Source organism: Phyllobates terribilis, unplaced genomic scaffold (genome assembly GCF_046119375.1).
Source record: "Phyllobates terribilis strain yellow unplaced genomic scaffold, ASM4611937v1 Scaffold_40__1_contigs__length_11209783, whole genome shotgun sequence".
NCBI classification, from domain to species: domain Eukaryota; kingdom Metazoa; phylum Chordata; class Amphibia; order Anura; family Dendrobatidae; genus Phyllobates; species Phyllobates terribilis.
Genome location: NW_027362800.1, coordinates 1,896,405 through 1,921,278, shown reverse-complemented (window position 1 = coordinate 1,921,278; position 24,874 = coordinate 1,896,405). Strand labels below are relative to the sequence as shown.

Below are 24,874 nucleotides of genomic sequence, written 5' to 3'. Positions count from 1 at the left end.
AGAAGCCAGATGACAAGCTCATTTTGGTTCAACTTCAGCAACTGTGCATTGCATTGCCATGTAATGTAATGTAATGCAATGCTATCTATCTAGCTCTCCCTCTATACTTCCTTTTGGATAAACAGACATATTAGGCAAGCATTTTGGAGCTTTCACCTAAATAACTACAGGTGGTGAGATAAGCTGCACAATATAATTGACCTTTCAGTATATTGTTGCACACACACCATCTATTTAGCAAATGCCCTTGTTATCAACAGCAGCCTTTTAAACTCACCTGAGCTAACAGGTATGTGAGCTGGTTACTCTGCTGCGCTTAAAATTTCTTTTTTGGTTTGCTACAATGCCTTTTCTGAAACGTTGTCTCCCTCTGCTGGAACACTGACTTCTTTCATTTAATGCCTGCAGACTATAAAAGAGAAACCAACCCAAAAAGTTTGGTTGATTAGTCTGTGGCATTCTTTTAAACTGTTGCTTATGGCGGTCTCTGTGAGCTTCTCAGTGACATTCAGCCATCCAGGTATCCCGCCTGCAGTAGACGGAATGTGGCAATGGAACGCTGGCTGCGCGTGTCATAATTGGCTCTGAGCCTTTATATACCTGCGCACAGCAGCAGCCACCTTCAGTCTGCTGCTGGACAGCCAGCAGCAGCAGCAGCAGGAGAGGTAATTAATCAGCAACCCTCCTGCTAAGGGTAGACAGCTGCTCGTTCCACCGCCCCCCCGCCTTAATTGGTTCTCCTCCCTTCCAACGGTGTTGAGGCGGGTGGGAACAGCCGGGGGTTGAGGGTACTGTGCTAAAAGAGGTGGAGTTATGCAGATCTAAAACGCGTGGATTGCAGCAGCAGCAAGCCGAAAAGTGCAGGCATGTGAGGGATCTAGAGGTTGACAGCATGTCTTCTTAACGGGAGTCCAGGTGGCCATCTCCATAAATGGACTTTTCAGAATCCTTGGGAGGCACCGTAGTCGGAAACCAATTCTGGTTATCGCTTCTCGGCCTTTTGGCTAAGATCAAGTGTAGTATCTGTTCTTATCAGTTTAATATCTGATACGTCCCCTATCTGGGGACCATATATTAAATGGATTTTTAGAACAGGGAGATGGAAAAAGAGCTTGCTCTGTCCACTCCACGCATTGACCTGGTATTGCAGTATCTCCAGGACCGGTGCACCCCTTCTTTAATGCAGTTTCTAAAATCAGAAAGAATTGAATTCAATGCTTTTTGTTCATTTTGCTTGTTTGTCGGATTTTGGGATGGACTCTTTGGCTTTGCTTTTCTTCTCCTCATTGGATTTTTCATGTTAAAAGTTGCAGAAGCCAGATGACAAGCTCATTTTGGTTCAACTTCAGCAACTGTGCATTGCATTGCCATGTAATGTAATGTAATGCAATGCTATCTATCTAGCTCTCCCTCTATACTTCCTTTTGGATAAACAGACATATTAGGCAAGCATTTTGGAGCTTTCACCTAAATAACTACAGGTGGTGAGATAAGCTGCACAATATAATTGACCTTTCAGTATATTGTTGCACACACACCATCTATTTAGCAAATGCCCTTGTTATCAACAGCAGCCTTTTAAACTCACCTGAGCTAACAGGTATGTGAGCTGGTTACTCTGCTGCGCTTAAAATTTCTTTTTTGGTTTGCTACAATGCCTTTTCTGAAACGTTGTCTCCCTCTGCTGGAACACTGACTTCTTTCATTTAATGCCTGCAGACTATAAAAGAGAAACCAACCCAAAAAGTTTGGTTGATTAGTCTGTGGCATTCTTTTAAACTGTTGCTTATGGCGGTCTCTGTGAGCTTCTCAGTGACATTCAGCCATCCAGGTATCCCGCCTGCAGTAGACGGAATGTGGCAATGGAACGCTGGCTGCGTGTGTCATAATAGGCTCTGAGCCTTTATATACCTGCGCACAGCAGCAGCCACCTTCAGTCTGCTGCTGGACAGCCAGCAGCAGCAGCAGCAGGAGAGGTAATTAATCAGCAACCCTCCTGCTAAGGGTAGACAGCTGCTCGTTCCACCCCCCACCCCGCCTTAATTGGTTCTCCTCCCTTCCAACGGTGTTGAGGCGGGTGGGAACAGCCGGGGGTTGAGGGTACTGTGCTAAAAGAGGTGGAGTTATGCAGATCTAAAACGCGTGGATTGCAGCAGCAGCAAGCCGAAAAGTGCAGGCATGTGAGGGATCTAGAGGTTGACAGCATGTCTTCTTAACGGGAGTCCAGGTGGCCATCTCCACAAATGGACTTTTCAGAATCCTTGGGTGGCACCGTAGTCGGAAACCAATTCTGGTTATCGCTTCTCGGCCTTTTGGCTAAGATCAAGTGTAGTATCTGTTCTTATCAGTTTAATATCTGATACGTCCCCTATCTGGGGACCATATATTAAATGGATTTTTAGAACAGGGAGATGGAAAAAGAGCTTGCTCTGTCCACTCCACGCATTGACCTGGTATTGCAGTATCTCCAGGACCGGTGCACCCCTTCTTTAATGCAGTTTCTAAAATCAGAAAGAATTGAATTCAATGCTTTTTGTTCATTTTGCTTGTTTGTCGGATTTTGGGATGGACTCTTTGGCTTTGCTTTTCTTCTCCTCATTGGATTTTTCATGTTAAAAGTTGCAGAAGCCAGATGACAAGCTCATTTTGGTTCAACTTCAGCAACTGTGCATTGCATTGCCATGTAATGTAATGTAATGCAATGCTATCTATCTAGCTCTCCCTCTATACTTCCTTTTGGATAAACAGACATATTAGGCAAGCATTTTGGAGCTTTCACCTAAATAACTACAGGTGGTGAGATAAGCTGCACAATATAATTGACCTTTCAGTATATTGTTGCACACACACCATCTATTTAGCAAATGCCCTTGTTATCAACAGCAGCCTTTTAAACTCACCTGAGCTAACAGGTATGTGAGCTGGTTACTCTGCTGCGCTTAAAATTTCTTTTTTGGTTTGCTACAATGCCTTTTCTGAAACGTTGTCTCCCTCTGCTGGAACACTGACTTCTTTCATTTAATGCCTGCAGACTATAAAAGAGAAACCAACCCAAAAAGTTTGGTTGATTAGTCTGTGGCATTCTTTTAAACTGTTGCTTATGGCGGTCTCTGTGAGCTTCTCAGTGACATTCAGCCATCCAGGTATCCCGCCTGCAGTAGACGGAATGTGGCAATGGAACGCTGGCTGCGCGTGTCATAATAGGCTCTGAGCCTTTATATACCTGCGCACAGCAGCAGCCACCTTCAGTCTGCTGCTGGACAGCCAGCAGCAGCAGCAGCAGGAGAGGTAATTAATCAGCAACCCTCCTGCTAAGGGTAGACAGCTGCTCGTTCCACCCCCCCCCGCCTTAATTGGTTCTCCTCCCTTCCAACGGTGTTGAGGCGGGTGGGAACAGCCGGGGGTTGAGGGTACTGTGCTAAAAGAGGTGGAGTTATGCAGATCTAAAACGCGTGGATTGCAGCAGCAGCAAGCCGAAAAGTGCAGGCATGTGAGGGATCTAGAGGTTGACAGCATGTCTTCTTAACGGGAGTCCAGGTGGCCATCTCCACAAATGGACTTTTCAGAATCCTTGGGTGGCACCGTAGTCGGAAACCAATTCTGGTTATCGCTTCTCGGCCTTTTGGCTAAGATCAAGTGTAGTATCTGTTCTTATCAGTTTAATATCTGATACGTCCCCTATCTGGGGACCATATATTAAATGGATTTTTAGAACAGGGAGATGGAAAAAGAGCTTGCTCTGTCCACTCCACGCATTGACCTGGTATTGCAGTATCTCCAGGACCGGTGCACCCCTTCTTTAATGCAGTTTCTAAAATCAGAAAGAATTGAATTCAATGCTTTTTGTTCATTTTGCTTGTTTGTCGGATTTTGGGATGGACTCTTTGGCTTTGCTTTTCTTCTCCTCATTGGATTTTTCATGTTAAAAGTTGCAGAAGCCAGATGACAAGCTCATTTTGGTTCAACTTCAGCAACTGTGCATTGCATTGCCATGTAATGTAATGTAATGCAATGCTATCTATCTAGCTCTCCCTCTATACTTCCTTTTGGATAAACAGACATATTAGGCAAGCATTTTGGAGCTTTCACCTAAATAACTACAGGTGGTGAGATAAGCTGCACAATATAATTGACCTTTCAGTATATTGTTGCACACACACCATCTATTTAGCAAATGCCCTTGTTATCAACAGCAGCCTTTTAAACTCACCTGAGCTAACAGGTATGTGAGCTGGTTACTCTGCTGCGCTTAAAATTTCTTTTTTGGTTTGCTACAATGCCTTTTCTGAAACGTTGTCTCCCTCTGCTGGAACACTGACTTCTTTCATTTAATGCCTGCAGACTATAAAAGAGAAACCAACCCAAAAAGTTTGGTTGATTAGTCTGTGGCATTCTTTTAAACTGTTGCTTATGGCGGTCTCTGTGAGCTTCTCAGTGACATTCAGCCATCCAGGTATCCCGCCTGCAGTAGACGGAATGTGGCAATGGAACGCTGGCTGCGCGTGTCATAATAGGCTCTGAGCCTTTATATACCTGCGCACAGCAGCAGCCACCTTCAGTCTGCTGCTGGACAGCCAGCAGCAGCAGCAGCAGGAGAGGTAATTAATCAGCAACCCTCCTGCTAAGGGTGGACAGCTGCTCGTTCCACCCCCCCCCCCCCGCCTTAATTGGTTCTCCTCCCTTCCAACGGTGTTGAGGCGGGTGGGAACAGCCGGGGGTTGAGGGTACTGTGCTAAAAGAGGTGGAGTTATGCAGATCTAAAACGCGTGGATTGCAGCAGCAGCAAGCCGAAAAGTGCAGGCATGTGAGGGATCTAGAGGTTGACAGCATGTCTTCTTAACGGGAGTCCAGGTGGCCATCTCCACAAATGGACTTTTCAGAATCCTTGGGTGGCAACGTAGTCGGAAACCAATTCTGGTTATCGCTTCTCGGCCTTTTGGCTAAGATCAAGTGTAGTATCTGTTTTTATCAGTTTAATATCTGATACGTCCCCTATCTGGGGACCATATATTAAATGGATTTTTAGAACAGGGAGATGGAAAAAGAGCTTGCTCTGTCCACTCCACGCATTGACCTGGTATTGCAGTATCTCCAGGACCGGTGCACCCCTTCTTTAATGCAGTTTCTAAAATCAGAAAGAATTGAATTCAATGCTTTTTGTTCATTTTGCTTGTTTGTCGGATTTTGGGATGGACTCTTTGGCTTTGCTTTTCTTCTCCTCATTGGATTTTTCATGTTAAAAGTTGCAGAAGCCAGATGACAAGCTCATTTTGGTTCAACTTCAGCAACTGTGCATTGCATTGCCATGTAATGTAATGTAATGCAATGCTATCTATCTAGCTCTCCCTCTATACTTCCTTTTGGATAAACAGACATATTAGGCAAGCATTTTGGAGCTTTCACCTAAATAACTACAGGTGGTGAGATAAGCTGCACAATATAATTGACCGTTCAGTATATTGTTGCACACACACCATCTATTTAGCAAATGCCCTTGTTATCAACAGCAGCCTTTTAAACTCACCTGAGCTAACAGGTATGTGAGCTGGTTACTCTGCTGCGCTTAAAATTTCTTTTTTGGTTTGCTACAATGCCTTTTCTGAAACGTTGTCTCCCTCTGCTGGAACACTGACTTCTTTCATTTAATGCCTGCAGACTATAAAAGAGAAACCAACCCAAAAAGTTTGGTTGATTAGTCTGTGGCATTCTTTTAAACTGTTGCTTATGGCGGTCTCTGTGAGCTTCTCAGTGACATTCAGCCATCCAGGTATCCCGCCTGCAGTAGACGGAATGTGGCAATGGAACGCTGGCTGCGCGTGTCATAATAGGCTCTGAGCCTTTATATACCTGCGCACAGCAGCAGCCACCTTCAGTCTGCTGCTGGACAGCCAGCAGCAGCAGCAGCAGGAGAGGTAATTAGTCAGCAACCCTCCTGCTAAGGGTAGACAGCTGCTCGTTCCACCCCCCCCCCCCGCCTTAATTGGTTCTCCTCCCTTCCAACGGTGTTGAGGCGGGTGGGAACAGCCGGGGGTTGAGGGTACTGTGCTAAAAGAGGTGGAGTTATGCAGATCTAAAACGCGTGGATTGCAGCAGCAGCAAGCCGAAAAGTGCAGGCATGTGAGGGATCTAGAGGTTGACAGCATGTCTTCTTAACGGGAGTCCAGGTGGCCATCTCCACAAATGGACTTTTCAGAATCCTTGGGTGGCACCGTAGTCGGAAACCAATTCTGGTTATCGCTTCTCGGCCTTTTGGCTAAGATCAAGTGTAGTATCTGTTCTTATCAGTTTAATATCTGATACGTCCCCTATCTGGGGACCATATATTAAATGGATTTTTAGAACAGGGAGATGGAAAAAGAGCTTGCTCTGTCCACTCCACGCATTGACCTGGTATTGCAGTATCTCCAGGACCGGTGCACCCCTTCTTTAATGCAGTTTCTAAAATCAGAAAGAATTGAATTCAATGCTTTTTGTTCATTTTGCTTGTTTGTCGGATTTTGGGATGGACTCTTTGGCTTTGCTTTTCTTCTCCTCATTGGATTTTTCATGTTAAAAGTTGCAGAAGCCAGATGACAAGCTCATTTTGGTTCAACTTCAGCAACTGTGCATTGCATTGCCATGTAATGTAATGTAATGCAATGCTATCTATCTAGCTCTGCCTCTATACTTCCTTTTGGATAAACAGACATATTAGGCAAGCATTTTGGAGCTTTCACCTAAATAACTACAGGTGGTGAGATAAGCTGCACAATATAATTGACCTTTCAGTATATTGTTGCACACACACCATCTATTTAGCAAATGCCCTTGTTATCAACAGCAGCCTTTTAAACTCACCTGAGCTAACAGGTATGTGAGCTGGTTACTCTGCTGCGCTTAAAATTTCTTTTTTGGTTTGCTACAATGCCTTTTCTGAAACATTGTCTCCCTCTGCTGGAACACTGACTTCTTTCATTTAATGCCTGCAGACTATAAAAGAGAAACCAACCCAAAAAGTTTGGTTGATTAGTCTGTGGCATTCTTTTAAACTGTTGCTTATGGCGGTCTCTGTGAGCTTCTCAGTGACATTCAGCCATCCAGGTATCCCGCCTGCAGTAGACGGAATGTGGCAATGGAACGCTGGCTGCGCGTGTCATAATAGGCTCTGAGCCTTTATATACCTGCGCACAGCAGCAGCCACCTTCAGTCTGCTGCTGGACAGCCAGCAGCAGCAGCAGCAGGAGAGGTAATTAATCAGCAACCCTCCTGCTAAGGGTAGACAGCTGCTCGTTCCACCCCCCCCCCGCCTTAATTGGTTCTCCTCCCTTCCAACGGTGTTGAGGCGGGTGGGAACAGCCGGGGGTTGAGCGTACTGTGCTAAAAGAGGTGGAGTTATGCAGATCTAAAACGCGTGGATTGCAGCAGCAGCAAGCCGAAAAGTGCAGGCATGTGAGGGATCTAGAGGTTGACAGCATGTCTTCTTAACGGGAGTCCAGGTGGCCATCTCCACAAATGGACTTTTCAGAATCCTTGGGTGGCACCGTAGTCGGAAACCAATTCTGGTTATCGCTTCTCGGCCTTTTGGCTAAGATCAAGTGTAGTATCTGTTCTTATCAGTTTAATATCTGATACGTCCCCTATCTGGGGACCATATATTAAATGGATTTTTAGAACAGGGAGATGGAAAAAGAGCTTGCTCTGTCCACTCCACGCATTGACCTGGTATTGCAGTATCTCCAGGACCGGTGCACCCCTTCTTTAATGCAGTTTCTAAAATCAGAAAGAATTGAATTCAATGCTTTTTGTTCATTTTGCTTGTTTGTCGGATTTTGGGATGGACTCTTTGGCTTTGCTTTTCTTCTCCTCATTGGATTTTTCATGTTAAAAGTTGCAGAAGCCAGATGACAAGCTCATTTTGGTTCAACTTCAGCAACTGTGCATTGCATTGCCATGTAATGTAATGTAATGCAATGCTATCTATCTAGCTCTCCCTCTATACTTCCTTTTGGATAAACAGACATATTAGGCAAGCATTTTGGAGCTTTCACCTAAATAACTACAGGTGGTGAGATAAGCTGCACAATATAATTGACCTTTCAGTATATTGTTGCACACACACCATCTATTTAGCAAATGCCCTTGTTATCAACAGCAGCCTTTTAAACTCACCTGAGCTAACAGGTATGTGAGCTGGTTACTCTGCTGCGCTTAAAATTTCTTTTTTGGTTTGCTACAATGCCTTTTCTGAAACGTTGTCTCCCTCTGCTGGAACACTGACTTCTTTCATTTAATGCCTGCAGACTATAAAAGAGAAACCAACCCAAAAAGTTTGGTTGATTAGTCTGTGGCATTCTTTTAAACTGTTGCTTATGGCGGTCTCTGTGAGCTTCTCAGTGACATTCAGCCATCCAGGTATCCCGCCTGCAGTAGACGGAATGTGGCAATGGAACGCTGGCTGCGCGTGTCATAATAGGCTCTGAGCCTTTATATACCTGCGCACAGCAGCAGCCACCTTCAGTCTGCTGCTGGACAGCCAGCAGCAGCAGCAGCAGGAGAGGTAATTAATCAGCAACCCTCCTGCTAAGGGTAGACAGCTGCTCGTTCCACCCCCCCCCCCCGCCTTAATTGGTTCTCCTCCCTTCCAACGGTGTTGAGGCGGGTGGGAACAGCCGGGGGTTGAGGGTACTGTGCTAAAAGAGGTGGAGTTATGCAGATCTAAAACGCGTGGATTGCAGCAGCAGCAAGGCGAAAAGTGCAGGCATGTGAGGGATCTAGAGGTTGACAGCATGTCTTCTTAACGGGAGTCCAGGTGGCCATCTCCACAAATGGACTTTTCAGAATCCTTGGGTGGCACCGTAGTCGGAAACCAATTCTGGTTATCGCTTCTCGGCCTTTTGGCTAAGATCAAGTGTAGTATCTGTTCTTATCAGTTTAATATCTGATATGTCCCCTATCTGGGGACCATATATTAAATGGATTTTTAGAACAGGGAGATGGAAAAAGAGCTTGCTCTGTCCACTCCACGCATTGACCTGGTATTGCAGTATCTCCAGGACCGGTGCACCCCTTCTTTAATGCAGTTTCTAAAATCAGAAAGAATTGAATTCAATGCTTTTTGTTCATTTTGCTTGTTTGTCGGATTTTGGGATGGACTCTTTGGCTTTGCTTTTCTTCTCCTCATTGGATTTTTCATGTTAAAAGTTGCAGAAGCCAGATGACAAGCTCATTTTGGTTCAACTTCAGCAACTGTGCATTGCATTGCCATGTAATGTAATGTAATGCAATGCTATCTATCTAGCTCTCCCTCTATACTTCCTTTTGGATAAACAGACATATTAGGCAAGCATTTTGGAGCTTTCACCTAAATAACTACAGGTGGTGAGATAAGCTGCACAATATAATTGACCTTTCAGTATATTGTTGCACACACACCATCTATTTAGCAAATGCCCTTGTTATCAACAGCAGCCTTTTAAACTCACCTGAGCTAACAGGTATGTGAGCTGGTTACTCTGCTGCGCTTAAAATTTCTTTTTTGGTTTGCTACAATGCCTTTTCTGAAACATTGTCTCCCTCTGCTGGAACACTGACTTCTTTCATTTAATGCCTGCAGACTATAAAAGAGAAACCAACCCAAAAAGTTTGGTTGATTAGTCTGTGGCATTCTTTTAAACTGTTGCTTATGGCGGTCTCTGTGAGCTTCTCAGTGACATTCAGCCATCCAGGTATCCCGCCTGCAGTAGACGGAATGTGGCAATGGAACGCTGGCTGCGCGTGTCATAATAAGCTCTGAGCCTTTATATACCTGCGCACAGCAGCAGCCACCTTCAGTCTGCTGCTGGACAGCCAGCAGCAGCAGCAGCAGGAGAGGTAATTAATCAGCAACCCTCCTGCTAAGGGTAGACAGCTGCTCGTTCCACCCCCCCCCCGCCTTAATTGGTTCTCCTCCCTTCCAACGGTGTTGAGGCGGGTGGGAACAGCCGGGGGTTGAGGGTACTGTGCTAAAAGAGGTGGAGTTATGCAGATCTAAAACGCGTGGATTGCAGCAGCAGCAAGCCGAAAAGTGCAGGCATGTGAGGGATCTAGAGGTTGACAGCATGTCTTCTTAACGGGAGTCCAGGTGGCCATCTCCACAAATGGACTTTTCAGAATCCTTGGGTGGCACCGTAGTCGGAAACCAATTCTGGTTATCGCTTCTCGGCCTTTTGGCTAAGATCAAGTGTAGTATCTGTTCTTATCAGTTTAATATCTGATACGTCCCCTATCTGGGGACCATATATTAAATGGATTTTTAGAACAGGGAGATGGAAAAAGAGCTTGCTCTGTCCACTCCACGCATTGACCTGGTATTGCAGTATCTCCAGGACCGGTGCACCCCTTCTTTAATGCAGTTTCTAAAATCAGAAAGAATTGAATTCAATGCTTTTTGTTCATTTTGCTTGTTTGTCGGATTTTGGGATGGACTCTTTGGCTTTGCTTTTCTTCTCCTCATTGGATTTTTCATGTTAAAAGTTGCAGAAGCCAGATGACAAGCTCATTTTGGTTCAACTTCAGCAACTGTGCATTGTATTGCCATGTAATGTAATGTAATGCAATGCTATCTATCTAGCTCTCCCTCTATACTTCCTTTTGGATAAACAGACATATTAGGCAAGCATTTTGGAGCTTTCACCTAAATAACTACAGGTGGTGAGATAAGCTGCACAATATAATTGACCTTTCAGTATATTGTTGCACACACACCATCTATTTAGCAAATGCCCTTGTTATCAACAGCAGCCTTTTAAACTCACCTGAGCTAACAGGTATGTGAGCTGGTTACTCTGCTGCGCTTAAAATTTCTTTTTTGGTTTGCTACAATGCCTTTTCTGAAACGTTGTCTCCCTCTGCTGGAACACTGACTTCTTTCATTTAATGCCTGCAGACTATAAAAGAGAAACCAACCCAAAAAGTTTGGTTGATTAGTCTGTGGCATTCTTTTAAACTGTTGCTTATGGCGGTCTCTGTGAGCTTCTCAGTGACATTCAGCCATCCAGGTATCCCGCCTGCAGTAGACGGAATGTGGCAATGGAACGCTGGCTGCGCGTGTCATAATAGGCTCTGAGCCTTTAAATACCTGCGCACAGCAGCAGCCACCTTCAGTCTGCTGCTGGACAGCCAGCAGCAGCAGCAGCAGGAGAGGTAATTAATCAGCAACCCTCCTGCTAAGGGTAGACAGCTGCTCGTTCCACCCCCCCCCCGCCTTAATTGGTTCTCCTCCCTTCCAACGGTGTTGAGGCGGGTGGGAACAGCCGGGGGTTGAGGGTACTGTGCTAAAAGAGGTGGAGTTATGCAGATCTAAAACGCGTGGATTGCAGCAGCAGCAAGCCGAAAAGTGCAGGCATGTGAGGGATCTAGAGGTTGACAGCATGTCTTCTTAACGGGAGTCCAGGTGGCCATCTCCACAAATGGACTTTTCAGAATCCTTGGGTGGCACCGTAGTCGGAAACCAATTCTGGTTATCGCTTCTCGGCCTTTTGGCTAAGATCAAGTGTAGTATCTGTTCTTATCAGTTTAATATCTGATACGTCCCCTATCTGGGGACCATATATTAAATGGATTTTTAGAACAGGGAGATGGAAAAAGAGCTTGCTCTGTCCACTCCACGCATTGACCTGGTATTGCAGTATCTCCAGGACCGGTGCACCCCTTCTTTAATGCAGTTTCTAAAATCAGAAAGAATTGAATTCAATGCTTTTTGTTCATTTTGCTTGTTTGTCGGATTTTGGGATGGACTCTTTGGCTTTGCTTTTCTTCTCCTCATTGGATTTTTCATGTTAAAAGTTGCAGAAGCCAGATGACAAGCTCATTTTGGTTCAACTTCAGCAACTGTGCATTGCATTGCCATGTAATGTAATGTAATGCAATGCTATCTATCTAGCTCTCCCTCTATACTTCCTTTTGGATAAACAGACATATTAGGCAAGCATTTTGGAGCTTTCACCTAAATAACTACAGGTGGTGAGATAAGCTGCACAATATAATTGACCTTTCAGTATATTGTTGCACACACACCATCTATTTAGCAAATGCCCTTGTTATCAACAGCAGCCTTTTAAACTCACCTGAGCTAACAGGTATGTGAGCTGGTTACTCTGCTGCGCTTAAAATTTCTTTTTTGGTTTGCTACAATGCCTTTTCTGAAACGTTGTCTCCCTCTGCTGGAACACTGACTTCTTTCATTTAATGCCTGCAGACTATAAAAGAGAAACCAACCCAAAAAGTTTGGTTGATTAGTCTGTGGCATTCTTTTAAACTGTTGCTTATGGCGGTCTCTGTGAGCTTCTCAGTGACATTCAGCCATCCAGGTATCCCGCCTGCAGTAGACGGAATGTGGCAATGGAACGCTGGCTGCGCGTGTCATAATAGGCTCTGAGCCTTTATATACCTGCGCACAGCAGCAGCCACCTTCAGTCTGCTGCTGGACAGCCAGCAGCAGCAGCAGCAGGAGAGGTAATTAATCAGCAACCCTCCTGCTAAGGGTAGACAGCTGCTCGTTCCACCCCCCCCCCGCCTTAATTGGTTCTCCTCCCTTCCAACGGTGTTGAGGCGGGTGGGAACAGCCGGGGGTTGAGGGTACTGTGCTAAAAGAGGTGGAGTTATGCAGATCTAAAACGCGTGGATTGCAGCAGCAGCAAGCCGAAAAGTGCAGGCATGTGAGGGATCTAGAGGTTGACAGCATGTCTTCTTAACGGGAGTCCAGGTGGCCATCTCCACAAATGGACTTTTCAGAATCCTTGGGTGGCACCGTAGTTGGAAACCAATTCTGGTTATCGCTTCTCGGCCTTTTGGCTAAGATCAAGTGTAGTATCTGTTCTTATCAGTTTAATATCTGATACGTCCCCTATCTGGGGACCATATATTAAATGGATTTTTAGAACAGGGAGATGGAAAAAGAGCTTGCTCTGTCCACTCCACGCATTGACCTGGTATTGCAGTATCTCCAGGACCGGTGCACCCCTTCTTTAATGCAGTTTCTAAAATCAGAAAGAATTGAATTCAATGCTTTTTGTTCATTTTGCTTGTTTGTCGGATTTTGGGATGGACTCTTTGGCTTTGCTTTTCTTCTCCTCATTGGATTTTTCATGTTAAAAGTTGCAGAAGCCAGATGACAAGCTCATTTTGGTTCAACTTCAGCAACTGTGCATTGCATTGCCATGTAATGTAATGTAATGCAATGCTATCTATCTAGCTCTCCCTCTATACTTCCTTTTGGATAAACAGACATATTAGGCAAGCATTTTGGAGCTTTCACCTAAATAACTACAGGTGGTGAGATAAGCTGCACAATATAATTGACCTTTCAGTATATTGTTGCACACACACCATCTATTTAGCAAATGCCCTTGTTATCAACAGCAGCCTTTTAAACTCACCTGAGCTAACAGGTATGTGAGCTGGTTACTCTGCTGCGCTTAAAATTTCTTTTTTGGTTTGCTACAATGCCTTTTCTGAAACGTTGTCTCCCTCTGCTGGAACACTGACTTCTTTCATTTAATGCCTGCAGACTATAAAAGAGAAACCAACCCAAAAAGTTTGGTTGATTAGTCTGTGGCATTCTTTTAAACTGTTGCTTATGGCGGTCTCTGTGAGCTTCTCAGTGACATTCAGCCATCCAGGTATCCCGCCTGCAGTAGACGGAATGTGGCAATGGAACGCTGGCTGCGCGTGTCATAATAGGCTCTGAGCCTTTATATACCTGCGCACAGCAGCAGCCACCTTCAGTCTGCTGCTGGACAGCCAGCAGCAGCAGCAGCAGGAGAGGTAATTAATCAGCAACCCTCCTGCTAAGGGTAGACAGCTGCTCGTTCCACCCCCCCCCCCCCGCCTCAATTGGTTCTCCTCCCTTCCAACGGTGTTGAGGCGGGTGGGAACAGCCGGGGGTTGAGGGTACTGTGCTAAAAGAGGTGGAGTTATGCAGATCTAAAACGCGTGGATTGCAGCAGCAGCAAGCCGAAAAGTGCAGGCATGTGAGGGATCTAGAGGTTGACAGCATGTCTTCTTAACGGGAGTCCAGGTGGCCATCTCCACAAATGGACTTTTCAGAATCCTTGGGTGGCACCGTAGTTGGAAACCAATTCTGGTTATCGCTTCTCGGCCTTTTGGCTAAGATCAAGTGTAGTATCTGTTCTTATCAGTTTAATATCTGATACGTCCCCTATCTGGGGACCATATATTAAATGGATTTTTAGAACAGGGAGATGGAAAAAGAGCTTGCTCTGTCCACTCCACGCATTGACCTGGTATTGCAGTATCTCCAGGACCGGTGCACCCCTTCTTTAATGCAGTTTCTAAAATCAGAAAGAATTGAATTCAATGCTTTTTGTTCATTTTGCTTGTTTGTCGGATTTTGGGATGGACTCTTTGGCTTTGCTTTTCTTCTCCTCATTGGATTTTTCATGTTAAAAGTTGCAGAAGCCAGATGACAAGCTCATTTTGGTTCAACTTCAGCAACTGTGCATTGCATTGCCATGTAATGTAATGTAATGCAATGCTATCTATCTAGCTCTCCCTCTATACTTCCTTTTGGATAAACAGACATATTAGGCAAGCATTTTGGAGCTTTCACCTAAATAACTACAGGTGGTGAGATAAGCTGCACAATATAATTGACCTTTCAGTATATTGTTGCACACACACCATCTATTTAGCAAATGCCCTTGTTATCAACAGCAGCCTTTTAAACTCACCTGAGCTAACAGGTATGTGAGCTGGTTACTCTGCTGCGCTTAAAATTTCTTTTTTGGTTTGCTACAATGCCTTTTCTGAAACATTGTCTCCCTCTGCTGGAACACTGACTTCTTTCATTTAATGCCTGCAGACTATAAAAGAGAAACCAACCCAAAAAGTTTGGTTGATTAGTCTGTGGCATTCTTTTAAACTGTTGCTTATGGCGGTCTCTCTGAGCTTCTCAGTGACATTCAGCCATCCAGGTATCCCGCCTGCAGTAGACGGAATGTGGCAATGGAACGCTGGCTGCGCGTGTCATAATAAGCTCTGAGCCTTTATATACCTGCGCACAGCAGCAGCCACCTTCAGTCTGCTGCTGGACAGCCAGCAGCAGCAGCAGCAGGAGAGGTAATTAATCAGCAACCCTCCTGCTAAGGGTAGACAGCTGCTCGTTCCACCCCCCCCCCGCCTTAATTGGTTCTCCTCCCTTCCAACGGTGTTGAGGCGGGTGGGAACAGCCGGGGGTTGAGGGTACTGTGCTAAAAGAGGTGGAGTTATGCAGATCTAAAATGCGTGGATTGCAGCAGCAGCAAGCCGAAAAGTGCAGGCATGTGAGGGATCTAGAGGTTGACAGCATGTCTTCTTAACGGGAGTCCAGGTGGCCATCTCCACAAATGGACTTTTCAGAATCCTTGGGTGGCACCGTAGTCGGAAACCAATTCTGGTTATCGCTTCTCGGCCTTTTGGCTAAGATCAAGTGTAGTATCTGTTCTTATCAGTTTAATATCTGATACGTCCCCTATCTGGGGACCATATATTAAATGGATTTTTAGAACAGGGAGATGGAAAAAGAGCTTGCTCTGTCCACTCCACGCATTGACCTGGTATTGCATTATCTCCAGGACCGGTGCACCCCTTCTTTAATGCAGTTTCTAAAATCAGAAAGAATTGAATTCAATGCTTTTTGTTCATTTTGCTTGTTTGTCGGATTTTGGGATGGACTCTTTGGCTTTGCTTTTCTTCTCCTCATTGGATTTTTCATGTTAAAAGTTGCAGAAGCCAGATGACAAGCTCATTTTGGTTCAACTTCAGCAACTGTGCATTGCATTGCCATGTAATGTAATGTAATGCAATGCTATCTATCTAGCTCTCCCTCTATACTTCCTTTTGGATAAACAGACATATTAGGCAAGCATTTTGGAGCTTTCACCTAAATAACTACAGGTGGTGAGATAAGCTGCACAATATAATTGACCTTTCAGTATATTGTTGCACACACACCATCTATTTAGCAAATGCCCTTGTTATCAACAGCAGCCTTTTAAACTCACCTGAGCTAACAGGTATGTGAGCTGGTTACTCTGCTGCGCTTAAAATTTCTTTTTTGGTTTGCTACAATGCCTTTTCTGAAACATTGTCTCCCTCTGCTGGAACACTGACTTCTTTCATTTAATGCCTGCAGACTATAAAAGAGAAACCAACCCAAAAAGTTTGGTTGATTAGTCTGTGGCATTCTTTTAAACTGTTGCTTATGGCGGTCTCTGTGAGCTTCTCAGTGACATTCAGCCATCCAGGTATCCCGCCTGCAGTAGACGGAATGTGGCAATGGAACGCTGGCTGCGCGTGTCATAATAAGCTCTGAGCCTTTATATACCTGCGCACAGCAGCAGCCACCTTCAGTCTGCTGCTGGACAGCCAGCAGCAGCAGCAGCAGGAGAGGTAATTAATCAGCAACCCTCCTGCTAAGGGTAGACAGCTGCTCGTTCCACCCCCCCCCCGCCTTAATTGGTTCTCCTCCCTTCCAACGGTGTTGAGGCGGGTGGGAACAGCCGGGGGTTGAGGGTACTGTGCTAAAAGAGGTGGAGTTATGCAGATCTAAAACGCGTGGATTGCAGCAGCAGCAAGCCGAAAAGTGCAGGCATGTGAGGGATCTAGAGGTTGACAGCATGTCTTCTTAACGGGAGTCCAGGTGGCCATCTCCACAAATGGACTTTTCAGAATCCTTGGGTGGCACCGTAGTCGGAAACCAATTCTGGTTATCGCTTCTCGGCCTTTTGGCTAAGATCAAGTGTAGTATCTGTTCTTATCAGTTTAATATCTGATACGTCCCCTATCTGGGGACCATATATTAAATGGATTTTTAGAACAGGGAGATGGAAAAAGAGCTTGCTCTGTCCACTCCACGCATTGACCTGGTATTGCAGTATCTCCAGGACCGGTGCACCCCTTCTTTAATGCAGTTTCTAAAATCAGAAAGAATTGAATTCAATGCTTTTTGTTCATTTTGCTTGTTTGTCGGATTTTGGGATGGACTCTTTGGCTTTGCTTTTCTTCTCCTCATTGGATTTTTCATGTTAAAAGTTGCAGAAGCCAGATGACAAGCTCATTTTGGTTCAACTTCAGCAACTGTGCATTGCATTGCCATGTAATGTAATGTAATGCAATGCTATCTATCTAGCTCTCCCTCTATACTTCCTTTTGGATAAACAGACATATTAGGCAAGCATTTTGGAGCTTTCACCTAAATAACTACAGGTGGTGAGATAAGCTGCACAATATAATTGACCTTTCAGTATATTGTTGCACACACACCATCTATTTAGCAAATGCCCTTGTTATCAACAGCAGCCTTTTAAACTCACCTGAGCTAACAGGTATGTGAGCTGGTTACTCTGCTGCGCTTAAAATTTCTTTTTTGGTTTGCTACAATGCCTTTTCTGAAACGTTGTCTCCCTCTGCTGGAACACTGACTTCTTTCATTTAATGCCTGCAGACTATAAAAGAGAAACCAACCCAAAAAGTTTGGTTGATTAGTCTGTGGCATTCTTTTAAACTGTTGCTTATGGCGGTCTCTGTGAGCTTCTCAGTGACATTCAGCCATCCAGGTATCCCGCCTGCAGTAGACGGAATGTGGCAATGGAACGCTGGCTGCGCGTGTCATAATAGGCTCTGAGCCTTTATATACCTGCGCACAGCAGCAGCCACCTTCAGTCTGCTGCTGGACAGCCAGCAGCAGCAGCAGCAGGAGAGGTAATTAATCAGCAACCCTCCTGCTAAGGGTAGACAGCTGTTCGTTCCACCCCCCCCCGCCTTAATTGGTTCTCCTCCCTTCCAACGGTGTTGAGGCGGGTGGGAACAGCCGGGGGTTGAGGGTACTGTGCTAAAAGAGGTGGAGTTATGCAGATCTAAAACGCGTGGATTGCAGCAGCAGCAAGCCGAAAAGTGCAGGCATGTGAGGGATCTAGAGGTTGACAGCATGTCTTCTTAACGGGAGTCCAGGTGGCCATCTCCACAAATGGACTTTTCAGAATCCTTGGGTGGCACCGTAGTTGGAAACCAATTCTGGTTATCGCTTCTCGGCCTTTTGGCTAAGATCAAGTGTAGTATCTGTTCTTATCAGTTTAATATCTGATACGTCCCCTATCTGGGGACCATATATTAAATGGATTTTTAGAACAGGGAGATGGAAAAAGAGCTTGCTCTGTCCACTCCACGCATTGACCTGGTATTGCAGTATCTCCAGGACCGGTGCACCCCTTCTTTAATGCAGTTTCTAAAATCAGAAAGAATTGAATTCAATGCTTTTTGTTCATTTTGCTTGTTTGTCGGATTTTGGGATGGACTCTTTGGCTTTGCTTTTCTTCTCCTCATTGGATTTTTCATGTTAAAAGTTGCAGAAGCCAGATGACAAGCTCATTTTGGTTCAACTTCAGCAACTGTGCATTGCATTGCCATGTAATGTAATGTAATGCAATGCTATCTATCTAGCTCTCCCTCTATACTTCCTTTTGGATAAACAGACATATTAGGCAAGCATTTTGGAGCTTTCACCTAAATAACTACAGGTGGTGAGATAAGCTGCACAATATAATTGACCTTTCAGTATATTGTTGCACACACACCATCTATTTAGCAAATGCCCTTGTTATCAACAGCAGCCTTTTAAACTCACCTGAGCTAACAGGTATGTGAGCTGGTTACTCTGCTGCGCTTAAAATTTCTTTTTTGGTTTGCTACAATGCCTTTTCTGAAACGTTGTCTCCCTCTGCTGGAACACTGACTTCTTTCATTTAATGCCTGCAGACTATAAAAGAGAAACCAACCCAAAAAGTTTGGTTGATTAGTCTGTGGCATTCTTTTAAACTGTTGCTTATGGCGGTCTCTGTGAGCTTCTCAGTGACATTCAGCCATCCAGGTATCCCGCCTGCAGTAGACGGAATGTGGCAATGGAACGCTGGCTGCGCGTGTCATAATAGGCTCTGAGCCTTTATATACCTGCGCACAGCAGCAGCCACCTTCAGTCTGCTGCTGGACAGCCAGCAGCAGCAGCAGCAGGAGAGGTAATTAATCAGCAACCCTCCTGCTAAGGGTAGACAGCTGCTCGTTCCACCCCCCCCCCCGCCTCAATTGGTTCTCCTCCCTTCCAACGGTGTTGAGGCGGGTGGGAACAGCCGGGGGTTGAGGGTACTGTGCTAAAAGAGGTGGAGTTATGCAGATCTAAAACGCGTGGATTGCAGCAGCAGCAAGCCGAAAAGTGCAGGCATGTGAGGGATCTAGAGGTTGACAGCATGTCTTCTTAACGGGAGTCCAGGTGGCCATCTCCACAAATGGACTTTTCAGAATCCTTGGGTGGCACCGTAGTTGGAAACCAATTCTGGTTATCGCTTCTCGGCCTTTTGGCTAAGATCAAGTGTAGTATCTGTTCTTATCAGTTTAATATCTGATACGTCCCCTATCTGGGGACCATATATTAAATGGATTTTTAGAACAGGGAGATGGAAAAAGAGCTTGCTCTGTCCACTCCACGCATTGACCTGGTATTGCAGTATCTCCAGGACCGGTGCACCCCTTCTTTAATGCAGTTTCTAAAATCAGAAAGAATTGAATTCAATGCTTTTTGTTCATTTTGCTTGTTTGTCGGATTTTGGGATGGACTCTTTGGCTTTGCTTTTCTTCTCCTCATTGGAATTTTCATGTTAAAAGTTGCAGAAGCCAGATGACAAGCTCATTTTGGTTCAACTTCAGCAACTGTGCATTGCATTGCCATGTAATGTAATGTAATGCAATGCTATCTATCTAGCTCTCCCTCTATACTTCCTTTTGGATAAACAGACATATTAGGCAAGCATTTTGGAGCTTTCACCTAAATAACTACAGGTGGTGAGATAAGCTGCACAATATAATTGACCTTTCAGTATATTGTTGCACACACACCATCTATTTAGCAAATGCCCTTGTTATCAACAGCAGCCTTTTAAACTCACCTGAGCTAACAGGTATGTGAGCTGGTTACTCTGCTGCGCTTAAAATTTCTTTTTTGGTTTGCTACAATGCCTTTTCTGAAACGTTGTCTCCCTCTGCTGGAACACTGACTTCTTTCATTTAATGCCTGCAGACTATAAAAGAGAAACCAACCCAAAAAGTTTGGTTGATTAGTCTGTGGCATTCTTTTAAACTGCTGCTTATGGCGGTCTCTGTGAGCTTCTCAGTGACATTCAGCCATCCAGGTATCCCGCCTGCAGTAGACGGAATGTGGCAATGGAACGCTGGCTGCGCGTGTCATAATAGGCTCTGAGCCTTTATATACCTGCGCACAGCAGCAGCCACCTTCAGTCTGCTGCTGGACAGCCAGCAGCAGCAGCAGCAGGAGAGGTAATTAATCAGCAACCCTCCTGCTAAGGGTAGACAGCTGCTCGTTCCACCCCCCCCCCCCCCGCCTCAATTGGTTCTCCTCCCTTCCAACGGTGTTGAGGCGGGTGGGAACAGCCGGGGGTTGAGGGTACTGTGCTAAAAGAGGTGGAGTTATGCAGATCTAAAACGCGTGGATTGCAGCAGCAGCAAGCCGAAAAGTGCAGGCATGTGAGGGATCTAGAGGTTGACAGCATGTCTTCTTAACGGGAGTCCAGGTGGCCATCTCCACAAATGGACTTTTCAGAATCCTTGGGTGGCACCGTAGTCGGAAACCAATTCTGGTTATCGCTTCTCGGCCTTTTGGCTAAGATCAAGTGTAGTATCTGTTCTTATCAGTTTAATATCTGATACGTCCCCTATCTGGGGACCATATATTAAATGGATTTTTAGAACAGGGAGATGGAAAAAGAGCTTGCTCTGTCCACTCCACGCATTGACCTGGTATTGCAGTATCTCCAGGACCGGTGCACCCCTTCTTTAATGCAGTTTCTAAAATCAGAAAGAATTGAATTCAATGCTTTTTGTTCATTTTGCTTGTTTGTCGGATTTTGGGATGGACTCTTTGGCTTTGCTTTTCTTCTCCTCATTGGATTTTTCATGTTAAAAGTTGCAGAAGCCAGATGACAAGCTCATTTTGGTTCAACTTCAGCAACTGTGCATTGCATTGCCATGTAATGTAATGTAATGCAATGCTATCTATCTAGCTCTCCCTCTATACTTCCTTTTGGATAAACAGACATATTAGGCAAGCATTTTGGAGCTTTCACCTAAATAACTACAGGTGGTGAGATAAGCTGCACAATATAATTGACCTTTCAGTATATTGTTGCACACACACCATCTATTTAGCAAATGCCCTTGTTATCAACAGCAGCCTTTTAAACTCACCTGAGCTAACAGGTATGTGAGCTGGTTACTCTGCTGCGCTTAAAATTTCTTTTTTGGTTTGCTACAATGCCTTTTCTGAAACGTTGTCTCCCTCTGCTGGAACACTGACTTCTTTCATTTAATGCCTGCAGACTATAAAAGAGAAACCAACCCAAAAAGTTTGGTTGATTAGTCTGTGGCATTCTTTTAAACTGTTGCTTATGGCGGTCTCTGTGAGCTTCTCAGTGACATTCAGCCATCCAGGTATCCCGCCTGCAGTAGACGGAATGTGGCAATGGAACGCTGGCTGCGCGTGTCATAATAGGCTCTGAGCCTTTATATACCTGCGCACAGCAGCAGCCACCTTCAGTCTGCTTCTGGACAGCCAGCAGCAGCAGCAGCAGGAGAGGTAATTAATCAGCAACCCTCCTGCTAAGGGTAGACAGCTGCTCGTTCCACCCCCCCCCCCCCGCCTCAATTGGTTCTCCTCCCTTCCAACGGTGTTGAGGCGGGTGGGAACAGCCGGGGGTTGAGGGTACTGTGCTAAAAGAGGTGGAGTTATGCAGATCTAAAACGCGTGGATTGCAGCAGCAGCAAGCCGAAAAGTGCAGGCATGTGAGGGATCTAGAGGTTGACAGCATGTCTTCTTAACGGGAGTCCAGGTGGCCATCTCCACAAATGGACTTTTCAGAATCCTTGGGTGGCACCGTAGTTGGAAACCAATTCTGGTTATCGCTTCTCGGCCTTTTGGCTAAGATCAAGTGTAGTATCTGTTCTTATCAGTTTAATATCTGATACGTCCCCTATCTGGGGACCATATATTAAATGGATTTTTAGAACAGGGAGATGGAAAAAGAGCTTGCTCTGTCCACTCCACGCATTGACCTGGTATTGCAGTATCTCCAGGACCGGTGCACCCCTTCTTTAATGCAGTTTCTAAAATCAGAAAGAATTGAATTCAATGCTTTTTGTTCATTTTGCTTGTTTGTCGGATTTTGGGATGGACTCTTTGGCTTTGCTTTTCTTCTCCTCATTGGATTTTTCATGTTAAAAGTTGCAGAAGCCAGATGACAAGCTCATTTTGGTTCAACTTCAGCAACTGTGCATTGCATTGCCATGTAATGTAATGTAATGCAATGCTATCTATCTAGCTCTCCCTCTATACTTCCTTTTGGATAAACAGACATATTAGGCAAGCATTTTGGAGCTTTCACCTAAATAACTACAGGTGGTGAGATAAGCTGCACAATATAATTGACCTTTCAGTATATTGTTGCACACACACCATCTATTTAGCAAATGCCCTTGTTATCAACAGCAGCCTTTTAAACTCACCTGAGCTAACAGGTATGTGAGCTGGTTACTCTGCTGCGCTTAAAATTTCTTTTTTGGTTTGCTACAATGCCTTTTCTGAAACGTTGCCTCCCTCTGCTGGAACACTGACTTCTTTCATTTAATGCCTGCAGACTATAAAAGAGAAACCAACCCAAAAAGTTTGGTTGATTAGTCTGTGGCATTCTTTTAAACTGTTGCTTATGGCGGTCTCTGTGAGCTTCTCAGTGACATTCAGCCATCCAGGTATCCCGCCTGCAGTAGACGGAATGTGGCAATGGAACGCTGGCTGCGCGTGTCATAATAGGCTCTGAGCCTTTATATACCTGCGCACAGCAGCAGCCACCTTCAGTCTGCTGCTGGACAGCCAGCAGCAGCAGCAGCAGGAGAGGTAATTAATCAGCAACCCTCCTGCTAAGGGTAGACAGCTGCTCGTTCCACCCCCCCCCCCCGCCTTAATTGGTTCTCCTCCCTTCCAACGGTGTTGAGGCGGGTGGGAACAGCCGGGGGTTGAGGGTACTGTGCTAAAAGAGGTGGAGTTATGCAGATCTAAAACGCGTGGATTGCAGCAGCAGCAAGCCGAAAAGTGCAGGCATGTGAGGGATCTAGAGGTTGACAGCATGTCTTCTTAACGGGAGTCCAGGTGGCCATCTCCACAAATGGACTTTTCAGAATCCTTGGGTGGCACCGTAGTCGGAAACCAATTCTGGTTATCGCTTCTCGGCCTTTTGGCTAAGATCAAGTGTAGTATCTGTTCTTATCAGTTTAATATCTGATACGTCCCCTATCTGGGGACCATATATTAAATGGATTTTTAGAACAGGGAGATGGAAAAAGAGCTTGCTCTGTCCACTCCACGCATTGACCTGGTATTGCAGTATCTCCAGGACCGGTGCACCCCTTCTTTAATGCAGTTTCTAAAATCAGAAAGAATTGAATTCAATGCTTTTTGCTCATTTTGCTTGTTTGTCGGATTTTGGGATGGACTCTTTGGCTTTGCTTTTCTTCTCCTCATTGGATTTTTCATGTTAAAAGTTGCAGAAGCCAGATGACAAGCTCATTTTGGTTCAACTTCAGCAACTGTGCATTGCATTGCCATGTAATGTAATGTAATGCAATGCTATCTATCTAGCTCTCCCTCTATACTTCCTTTAGGATAAACAGACATATTAGGCAAGCATTTTGGAGCTTTCACCTAAATAACTACAGGTGGTGAGATAAGCTGCACAATATAATTGACCTTTCAGTATATTGTTGCACACACACCATCTATTTAGCAAATGCCCTTGTTATCAACAGCAGCCTTTTAAACTCACCTGAGCTAACAGGTATGTGAGCTGGTTACTCTGCTGCGCTTAAAATTTCTTTTTTGGTTTGCTACAATGCCTTTTCTGAAACGTTGTCTCCCTCTGCTGGAACACTGACTTCTTTCATTTAATGCCTGCAGACTATAAAAGAGAAACCAACCCAAAAAGTTTGGTTGATTAGTCTGTGGCATTCTTTTAAACTGTTGCTTATGGCGGTCTCTGTGAGCTTCTCAGTGACATTCAGCCATCCAGGTATCCCGCCTGCAGTAGACGGAATGTGGCAATGGAACGCTGGCTGCGCGTGTCATAATAGGCTCTGAGCCTTTATATACCTGCGCACAGCAGCAGCCACCTTCAGTCTGCTGCTGGACAGCCAGCAGCAGCAGCAGCAGGAGAGGTAATTAATCAGCAACCCTCCTGCTAAGGGTAGACAGCTGCTCGTTCCACCCCCCCCCGCCTTAATTGGTTCTCCTCCCTTCCAACGGTGTTGAGGCGGGTGGGAACAGCCGGGGGTTGAGGGTACTGTGCTAAAAGAGGTGGAGTTATGCAGATCTAAAACGCGTGGATTGCAGCAGCAGCAAGCCGAAAAGTGCAGGCATGTGAGGGATCTAGAGGTTGACAGCATGTCTTCTTAACGGGAGTCCAGGTGGCCATCTCCACAAATGGACTTTTCAGAATCCTTGGGTGGCACCGTAGTCGGAAACCAATTCTGGTTATCACTTCTCGGCCTTTTGGCTAAGATCAAGTGTAGTATCTGTTCTTATCAGTTTAATATCTGATACGTCCCCTATCTGGGGACCATATATTAAATGGATTTTTAGAACAGGGAGATGGAAAAAGAGCTTGCTCTGTCCACTCCACGCATTGACCTGGTACAGGGGCGGACACAGACTGTAGTGGGCCCCTGTGCAAGAAATTTTGGGGGGCCCCCCCTGCCCTTCATAAGGCAACAAAGTTATGTAAACATAACCCCCCATGTGCATCTCTCA

At 45.2% G+C, this 24,874-nt stretch overlaps 18 non-coding genes and 1 pseudogene across 18 annotated transcripts; all 19 read left to right on the top strand.

The window, feature by feature from the left end:
* Positions 1–984: 984 nt before the first annotated feature.
* On the top strand, positions 985–1,175 carry LOC141189672 (U2 spliceosomal RNA). The gene has a single exon (XR_012263721.1). It is a non-coding gene; the product is annotated as a U2 spliceosomal RNA (small nuclear RNA).
* A 1,121-nt stretch (positions 1,176–2,296) lies between these two features.
* LOC141189660 (U2 spliceosomal RNA) lies at positions 2,297–2,487 on the top strand. The gene has a single exon (XR_012263710.1). It is a non-coding gene; the product is annotated as a U2 spliceosomal RNA (small nuclear RNA).
* A 1,119-nt stretch (positions 2,488–3,606) lies between these two features.
* Positions 3,607–3,797, top strand: LOC141189648 (U2 spliceosomal RNA). Its single transcript, XR_012263699.1, has one exon. It is a non-coding gene; the product is annotated as a U2 spliceosomal RNA (small nuclear RNA).
* A 1,123-nt stretch (positions 3,798–4,920) lies between these two features.
* Positions 4,921–5,111, top strand: LOC141184882 (U2 spliceosomal RNA). The gene has a single exon (XR_012259595.1). It is a non-coding gene; the product is annotated as a U2 spliceosomal RNA (small nuclear RNA).
* A 1,122-nt stretch (positions 5,112–6,233) lies between these two features.
* LOC141189636 (U2 spliceosomal RNA) lies at positions 6,234–6,424 on the top strand. The gene has a single exon (XR_012263687.1). It is a non-coding gene; the product is annotated as a U2 spliceosomal RNA (small nuclear RNA).
* Positions 6,425–7,544: 1,120 nt separating this feature from the next.
* LOC141189624 (U2 spliceosomal RNA) lies at positions 7,545–7,735 on the top strand. Its single transcript, XR_012263676.1, has one exon. It is a non-coding gene; the product is annotated as a U2 spliceosomal RNA (small nuclear RNA).
* A 1,122-nt stretch (positions 7,736–8,857) lies between these two features.
* On the top strand, positions 8,858–9,048 carry LOC141186532 (U2 spliceosomal RNA). The gene has a single exon (XR_012260801.1). It is a non-coding gene; the product is annotated as a U2 spliceosomal RNA (small nuclear RNA).
* Positions 9,049–10,168: 1,120 nt separating this feature from the next.
* LOC141189613 (U2 spliceosomal RNA) lies at positions 10,169–10,359 on the top strand. The gene has a single exon (XR_012263665.1). It is a non-coding gene; the product is annotated as a U2 spliceosomal RNA (small nuclear RNA).
* Positions 10,360–11,479: 1,120 nt separating this feature from the next.
* LOC141189602 (U2 spliceosomal RNA) lies at positions 11,480–11,670 on the top strand. Its single transcript, XR_012263654.1, has one exon. It is a non-coding gene; the product is annotated as a U2 spliceosomal RNA (small nuclear RNA).
* Positions 11,671–12,790: 1,120 nt separating this feature from the next.
* On the top strand, positions 12,791–12,981 carry LOC141189590 (U2 spliceosomal RNA). The gene has a single exon (XR_012263643.1). It is a non-coding gene; the product is annotated as a U2 spliceosomal RNA (small nuclear RNA).
* Positions 12,982–14,104: 1,123 nt separating this feature from the next.
* On the top strand, positions 14,105–14,295 carry LOC141189579 (U2 spliceosomal RNA). Its single transcript, XR_012263632.1, has one exon. It is a non-coding gene; the product is annotated as a U2 spliceosomal RNA (small nuclear RNA).
* Positions 14,296–15,415: 1,120 nt separating this feature from the next.
* Positions 15,416–15,606, top strand: LOC141186849 (U2 spliceosomal RNA). The gene has a single exon (XR_012261089.1). It is a non-coding gene; the product is annotated as a U2 spliceosomal RNA (small nuclear RNA).
* A 1,120-nt stretch (positions 15,607–16,726) lies between these two features.
* On the top strand, positions 16,727–16,917 carry LOC141189568 (U2 spliceosomal RNA). Its single transcript, XR_012263621.1, has one exon. It is a non-coding gene; the product is annotated as a U2 spliceosomal RNA (small nuclear RNA).
* A 1,119-nt stretch (positions 16,918–18,036) lies between these two features.
* LOC141189556 (U2 spliceosomal RNA) lies at positions 18,037–18,227 on the top strand. The gene has a single exon (XR_012263610.1). It is a non-coding gene; the product is annotated as a U2 spliceosomal RNA (small nuclear RNA).
* A 1,121-nt stretch (positions 18,228–19,348) lies between these two features.
* Positions 19,349–19,539, top strand: LOC141189545 (U2 spliceosomal RNA). Its single transcript, XR_012263599.1, has one exon. It is a non-coding gene; the product is annotated as a U2 spliceosomal RNA (small nuclear RNA).
* Positions 19,540–20,663: 1,124 nt separating this feature from the next.
* On the top strand, positions 20,664–20,854 carry LOC141189533 (U2 spliceosomal RNA). Its single transcript, XR_012263588.1, has one exon. It is a non-coding gene; the product is annotated as a U2 spliceosomal RNA (small nuclear RNA).
* A 1,123-nt stretch (positions 20,855–21,977) lies between these two features.
* LOC141189521 (U2 spliceosomal RNA) lies at positions 21,978–22,168 on the top strand. The gene has a single exon (XR_012263576.1). It is a non-coding gene; the product is annotated as a U2 spliceosomal RNA (small nuclear RNA).
* Positions 22,169–23,290: 1,122 nt separating this feature from the next.
* On the top strand, positions 23,291–23,481 carry LOC141189509 (U2 spliceosomal RNA). The gene has a single exon (XR_012263565.1). It is a non-coding gene; the product is annotated as a U2 spliceosomal RNA (small nuclear RNA).
* Positions 23,482–24,600: 1,119 nt separating this feature from the next.
* LOC141185612 (U2 spliceosomal RNA) lies at positions 24,601–24,802 on the top strand (annotated as a pseudogene).
* The last annotated feature ends 72 nt before the right edge of the window (positions 24,803–24,874 follow it).